Source organism: Dipodomys spectabilis, unplaced genomic scaffold (assembly GCF_019054845.1).
Source record: "Dipodomys spectabilis isolate Male_0828 unplaced genomic scaffold, ASM1905484v1 ptg000477l, whole genome shotgun sequence".
NCBI lineage: Eukaryota > Metazoa > Chordata > Mammalia > Rodentia > Heteromyidae > Dipodomys > Dipodomys spectabilis.
In genome coordinates, this window is record NW_024871154.1 from 2,628,727 (window position 1) to 2,636,769 (window position 8,043).

The following is an 8,043-nucleotide window of genomic DNA, read 5'->3' on the forward strand; positions in this document are numbered from 1 at the left end:
CTCGAGATTGGAGATTGGAGATAATAGTCTCATGGACTTTTATGCCTGAGCTGGCTTTGAACCGTGATTCTCAGTTCTCAGCCTACTAAGTAGCTAGGATTACAGGTATGAGCCACTAGGGCCACTATCTGTAATTCTTTTCTAACATAAAAGTAAATATCTATGTTCATAAGACTAGGTCTTCAATATCTTTTACATTGAACATATTGTCATCTCTCTTTTTCTCTACCACATTTGGTCTCCGACAACTTTATCAACAGTGAAATATATGTATTGACTTCTTTCAGTTTAGCTGTAATGCTACAACTAATAGGAATTTGGCCTAACATTAATTGAGCCGGGATGTGTAATACATTCTCTAAATGGTTTATCTTTTAATCTTTAAAAAAAAAAAGAAAAACAACAACAACAAAAAACTATATGGAGGAGACACTGGTGATCCCTAACAATGATGAGAAAGACACATGGTGGCGGTAGCTTAGCTAATAGCTCGCAAGTAGTGATGTGGAGATCTAAACCCAGGCTTTCTGGCCCTTATTATTCCAATATCACCACTATATTTTTTTTTTCTTTTTTCTTTTGTCAGTCATGGGGCTTGAACTCTGGGCTTGGGCGCTGTCCCTGCACTCTTCAGCTCAAGGCGAGTGCTCTACCACTTGAGCCACAGCACCACTTCCGGTTTTCTGGTGGTTAATTGGAGATAAGAGTCTCATGAACTTTCCTGCCCGGCTGGCTTTGAACCATGATCCTTAGATCTATCTCAGCCTCCTGAGTAGCTAGGATTACAGGTGTGAGCCACCGGCACCCGACTCCACGCTATTCTTTTTAGCCTGTGCTCACCATAGTTTAATATTGTGGCTTTTTAGGGGAACTGGACTGAGGAAGTAAAAGAGACAAACCACACTTAAATAATGATAATCAAAAGACCTGCAAAATCGTGTGTGTGTGTGTGTGTGTGTGTGTGTGTGTGTGTGTACACACGTGTGTACTCCTGGGGCTTAATCTACAGTCCCAGTCACTGTCCCATAGCTTTTTTGCTCAAAGCTATCAATCTACCAATTGAGCCACAACTCCACTGCCAAATTTTGCTGGTTAATTGGAGTTAACAGTTTCATGAGCTTTCCTGCCTGGGCTGGCTTTGAACTATAATTCTCAGATCTCAGCCTCCTGAGTAGCTAGGATTCTAGGTGTGAGCCACCAGCGCCTGGTTATCACTTATCAGAATCACAAAATTTGAGATGACAAAAACTTGGAATTACATATAACTCCCAAATTCATTGTTCTTGAGTGACATTCATAAATTATTTATTTATAACTGAGTTTGGAAACTATCCTTTCTTCTCTGCATTTTCACTTGGAATAGGAAGTTCTTTTACTTATATAGTGTTCTTTTATGTAAGCCTTATAAGGGATTCATTCCTCTCCCTTCATACTTTTAACCATATATTAGTAATTCCTTATAAAAGATTGTGTGTGGGGGTATGTAAACAAATGTGGAGCCTCACTGATCTTCTTTATCAACATGCAAAGTTTTATCCAAAAATCTCTTTACAGATGTGCTTAGGTGAACAAAAATGATGTTAAACAATTCTGTCTGTATTGGATTTGGATTTGTGTGTGTATGTTTTTTAAAACATTTGATAAAGTTTAAATGTTTTTTACATGAAGATTTTTGTTCATTAAAATCAACCTGCAACATGGTCTAATTTCTTTTGGTTTGAAACACTTGGAAACCTTGGAACCAGAAAATTTAGTCAATAGCTTATTTAAAATTAACTCAGGGAACTTGACATGTTAGACCTCAATGCTTATTTAGTGGGTGATTATTAGGTGCCCTCATTTTGAAGAGTCATTTCTAGTTGTATTATGTTCCTGGAACTGCTGCTTAGCTTAGGTGGAATGGGCCTGCCTCTCATTAGCAGGCTGCTATTAGATATGGTTTTCCCCACTCATTCCAGCTAAATGGCAGATTAGAAAGGTTAGATCAGGTAACTTTTAAGGTCTCTTCCAAATTGTTGAGTCAGTGATTCTTATGTACTGAAAGTGTTGTATAGAATTCTATTGACTATAAGTTACACTTTCTATTTTCTCCTAGACAAAAGTCTTCAGCCAGGCTCATGCTTGTCATCCTAGCCATTCAGGAGGCTGAGATCTGAGGATCACAGTTCAAATTTAGCTCAGGCAGAAGTCTATGAGACTCCTATCTCCAAGTAACCACTAGAAAACTGGAAGTGGTACTGTGGCTCAAAGTGGTAGAGCACTAACCTTGAGCAAAATTGCTTAGGGACAGCATCTAGTCCCTCAGTTCAGGCTTTACAACTGACCAAAAAAAAAAAGTAGTTGGGGCTGGGAATGTGTCTTGGTGTAGAGTGCTTGCCTAGCATGCATGAGACCCTGGGTTCGTTTCCTTATTACCACATAAGCAAAAATAATGAAATTATATATTAAAATGTTCCTAAAAATAGTCTTCACATTTATAGAAATGAGTTTATATAGCATTGTGATTACAGAACTTTAAATTTCCAGAAACTATCTTAGGACACATACCAATATATACATATGCGCACACACATACATATAAGGGTATCTATGGTATCTATCTATTTTTCTGTCTGTACTTGGTATTGAACCAGGACCTTGAGTATGGTAGGCAAGTGCTCTACCATTTAAGCTATGCTCCCAGCCATAAATATCTTAGGCTTTCTCTAGATCTCCGCTGAACATTTTTGGGCTAATGTTATAGAATTGTTAAGAATTGGTACAGTGATAAAACATTCACTTTGCTTTACAAAATTGCATGTTTAGTATTGATCCTTTCAGCCAAATGAAAATTTTAAACTTGCTTTTTCATTATGAAAGTAATATACAAACTTATAAATTCAAACTATAAAGAAGGTTATTATTTTTTTCCCCTTACTTTTGTGTGTGTGTGTGTGTGTGTGTGTGTGTGTGTGTGCTGGTCCTGGGTGCTGTCCCTAAGCTTCTTTTGCTCAAAGTTAGTGTTCTGCCACTGGAGCCACAGCTTCACTTCTGACTTCTTTGGTGATCAGTTGAAGACTATAGTCTTGTGGACTTTCCTGCTTGGGCTGGCTTTGAACCATGATTCTCAGATCTCAGCCTCCTGAGTAGCTAGGATTATATGTATGAGCCCCTGGCACCTGGATTGCAATTTGATGTTTGTAGTTAGTGTTATCTTGCATATCTTTTTATATTAGAATTTATAGTTATACATCATTTTTTTAAATGATTGTTCTTTGTATATTGTTTTGGTTAAGCATATTTGAACATGCATCTTAATGGTGTTTTTTGTTGTTGTTGTTGTTTGGGTTTTCTTTTTATGTTGTTGGTGGTGGTGGTTGTGGGGCTTGAACCCTGGACCTGAATGCTGTCCCTCAGCTCTTCAGCTCAAGGCAAGTGCTCTACCACTTGAACCACTGCACTACTTCCGGTTTTCTGGTGGCTTATTGGAGATAAGAGTCTCACAGATTTTCCTGCCTAGGCTGGCTTTGAACCATGATCCTCAGATCTTAGCCTCCTGAGTAGCTAGGAGCCAGCAGCACCCGGCCTTCATGGGTTTTTAAATACATAGCCCTAAGATACGGTCCTAGAAGTAACATTGACTAGATTTTTAACTTTTAAACAATGTGGTAATTGATATATAAGTTAAATAGTTTAATATTTCTATTAGAGTGAGAGTATATGAGAAGCAGAATGATTATGTTTTGGGTCCTGTCTGTGATGTGAAGTAACATCCTATTTGACCTACCACTGTTTAAACCATTTCCTTGAAGCACATTAGGTTCCATGTAGAAAAGTCTGTCTAGAGAATTGATAATTAAAAGGTAGGGCTAGAGGCATGTGCCTACCTAGCAAACATGAAGCTCTGAGATCAAACCCCAAGTACTGGGAAAAAGAAAAAAAGTGGTTATTGTGGGAATGGTCATTGCAAAACTTTGAAGGATTAAGTACTAGCCACTAAATGAATTGTGGCTATTAAGTAATAAGATTGTCCAATATTATAGCTCGATATTTGCCCACATAAATTATTTTTTGTGTGTATGCTAGTCCTGGGACTTGAACTCAAGATCTGGCACTGTCCTTGAGTTACTTTTTTTTTGGGTCCGGTCCTGGGGCCTGAACTCTGGGCCTGGGCGCTGTCCCTCAGCTCTTCAGCTCAAGGCTAGCGCTCTACCACTTGAGCCACAGCACCACTTCCAGCTTTTTTCTTTTTGCTTATGTGGTGCTGAGGAATTGAACCCAGGGCCTCAGGCATGCAAGGCAAGTGCTCTACCACTGAGCCACCTTCCCCCTCCTTGAGTTACTTTGTGTAAAGCTAGTACTGTACCACTTGAGATACATGTCCGTGTCTAGCTTTTTTTTTTTTGGTGGTTAATCGGAGATAAGAGTCTCACTTATTTTCCTGTCCAGGCTAGCTTGGAACCACTATTTTCAGATCTCAGCCTCCTGGGTAGCTACGATTACAGGTATGAGCCACTTATGCTTGGCTAAATGATTAAATTTAAGAAGCCATTTAGTTAAATGACTTATGCCTCTAATCATATCTGCTCAGGAGCATGAGATCAGGAGTACTGTGATTCAAGGTCAATCTGGGTAAAAATTAGTGAGACCCAATCTTAATCAATAAGCCAAATGTAGATGCCTGTGGTCCTAGCAATGCTGAAGGCCCTAGATAGGAAGATTGCAGTCTGAGGCTGGCCGTGGCAAAACCCAAGATTTTACCTGAAAAAATAAAGCAAAAAAGGACTGACTGGGTGTAAATAGCTCAAATGGCAGAGTGCCTAACTATCAATCATAAGGCCCTAAGTTCAAATGTGAGTACCACAATAAAATAAAAAACTAAAAATAAAGGGAAATGAAGAAGAAGCCTTATCAGAGCATCAGTCTCATAAAGGGAAAAGAAATGCAGACGATCTTATTGGTTAGGAAATGATTATAACCCAACAAACAGAAGACAACAAAAGATGTCCTGATTCCTGGAAGTCAGGCACTGGGTTTGTTGTGACGGGCACAGCGTGATCTCATCACTGAGCTGGAGGTGCTTGGCAAGTGAAGACTGCTTGGGATAATGCAGCCAGCCATTTCTAATGTATGCATAATGCAAGAGAGCTCTCAAAACTCCTTGTATCCCCAAGTACTCAGAGAAAATCTTTTGCATAGGGCTGGCTACAGAGATTGGACTCTCCTGAAAAATCACTCTGAAAAATCACAGAAGGAAGTGTCTGCATCCAGTCTTGAAAGCAACACACAGTTAGAGTACAACTATTTTATGTCAGGACTCAGTTGCTCTTTCTATACTGTGGACTTTTTTCTCTGACCAGATGTAACAATGCTGAGTAGTTTGGCACTGTAGAACTGAGTTGAGCCATTTTTTTTTTTCTGTGGGTTGTGGGGCTTAAACTCTGGGCCTGAATGCTGTCCCTCAGCTATTCAGTTCAAGGTGAGTGCTCTACCACTTGAGCCACAACATCACTTCCGATTTTCTGGTGGTTAATTGGAGATAAGAGTCTTAAGAACTTTCCTGCCCAGGCTAGCTTTGAACCTCAATCCTCAGATCCTCAGATCTCAGCCTCGGAAATAGCTAAAATTACAGGCATGAGCCACTGGTGGCCGGCTGAAGAACTATTTTATTGAATCATTAGTTTGCTTCCTTGGCCAGGGTGATTTTTATATAGGAATTAATCTGTTATGTCTCATACTGATCTATTATAAGAACTCCAATCTCAACAAAAATTGCATAAATGTCCCACCTAGCTATATCATTGTTATTCTTTTTTTTTCATAGAGTTTAATTCTGCATCATTTTTATTTTTTCTTTTTGGTGGCAATAGGGTTTATCTTTATACATAGTAAACAGGCATTCTTACTGCTCAGCTATCCCTTGCCCAGCTTTCAAATTTTTTTTGTTATTCCTGTAAATGCTGTACTATTGTGTTAAGGCTTTCTGTACTAGAATATTTACTTTTAATTTGTAACTCACTTTTTGATGTAAATTTTTATACCAACTCGGGCTGGGAAGTTGGCTCAGTGGTAGAGTGCTTGCCTTGCATGCCTGAAGCCCTGGGTTCAATTCCTCAGCACCACATAAGCAAAAAGAAAAAAGCCGGAAGTGGCGCTGTGGCTCAAGTGGTAGAGTGCTAGCCTTGAGCTGAAGAGCTGAGGGACAGCGCCCAGGCCCAGAGTTCAGGACCCAGGACCGGACTCAAAAAAAATATATTAAAAAAAAATTTTATACCAACTCTAAGACTTAAAGAATACACCAGGCCAGGCCCGGGGCTCGCACCTGTAATCCTAGCTATTCAGAAGGCTGAGATCTGAGGATCGAGGTTCAAAGCCAGCCCAGGCAAGATCTGTAAGACTCTTATCTCCATTTAACCACCAGAAAACTGGAAGTGGTGCAGTGGCTCAAGTGGTAGAGCACTGGCCTTAAGCTAAAGAGCTCAGGGACAGCACCCAAGCCCAGAGTTCGAGCCCCATGACTGATTATATATATATATACCAATACTGCAGAATATCTGTTTGACATGAGCAGAAGCACCTATTTTAAAAACACATCTTGTAATATTTAACCTTCACAAACTCCAGTGAAAAACATACTGATATCCTAATTTTGCAGATGAAGAAGCTAAGAGAAGTTTGCCCAGGGCTGTACCACACATGTGGAAAAATAGGTTTATATTCAGGCCAGTCTGGCTCCAGGATCTATGTGCTTGATCACCTATCATATTACCTCTATATTTCATCAGAAGATTAGTGCATGATAGCCCAAGGACTGCTTTTTTTGTGATTTATTTTGCATCAGTGTATCCAAGCCATTTGGAGTCTCCAATGTCATCTCTAGAGAAAAAAGTAAGTTCTTGGCATTTTTTTTTCCCTAAGCCACTGAACCTCACAATTCTAAAGGTGAGACAGATGTCTTGGTAGCCAGTGGATTTGGTTTCAGAATGTCTGGGCTGCAATGAAAAATCCACAGATTTAGAAACAACTTTTTTTTTCTTTTGCCAATCCTGGGGCTTGAACTCAGAGCTTGGGCACTGTCTCTGGGCTTCTTTTGCTCAAGACTAGCACTCTACCACTTGAGCCACAGCTCCATGTCGGGCTTTTTCTGTTTATGGGGTGCTGGGGGATCGAACCCAGGGCCTCATGCATGCTAGGCAAGTACTCTACCACTAAGCTACATTCCCAGCCCTAGAAACATCTGGTCTGAATTTGCCAGACACCAGTAGCTCATGCTTGTAATCGTAGTTATTCTGGAGGCTGTGACCTGAGGCTTATGGTTCAAAGTCAGCCTGGGCAGAGAAGTCCATGAGACTTGTATCTCCAATTAACCACCAAAAAGCCAGAAGTAGAGGTATGGTTCAAGTGGTAGGTGCACTAGCCTTGAGCAAAAAAGCTATGAGACAATGCCCAGGCACTGAGTTCAAGCCCCAGTACCAGCCCAAAATAAATAAGTTCTGCTATTCATCCATCTATCCATAGATAGGTACTGTGTCCCCAAACATCCAAATACTGGATTTTGTACTGGATTCTGAGAACACAGTAGACAAAACAATTCCTTTGTCTCATGGAATTTGGTCAAGTGAGTGAATACCAAAAACCACACACACACACACACACACATCAGATTATAATAAAGCTTGGGAAATATAAAACCAAGAGACAGAAACTAAGGAGAACCATTATCTTGAAAATATGGCTAACATCTCAGCACTCAGAGGCAGAAAGATAATGAGTTTGATGTCAACTTGCACTGCATAGTGAGTCCCCATCAGATAGACAGGTAGGTAGGTAGGTAGATGATAGAGACACAGGTATGTATGTATATATATGCATACATATGTATGTGTACATTTATTTATGGAATTTTCTGATATGGAGACATTAGAACAAATTGAAGGAGTTAAGTATGAAGCAGGCAAAAGGCCCTGAGGTAGGAGCACTGATTCAAACTACAAGGCCAGAGTGGTAAAACACAGGAGGGAAAAAGTTAAAATAAGGTGATAGATTGTCAGTGAAAGAGGAAGG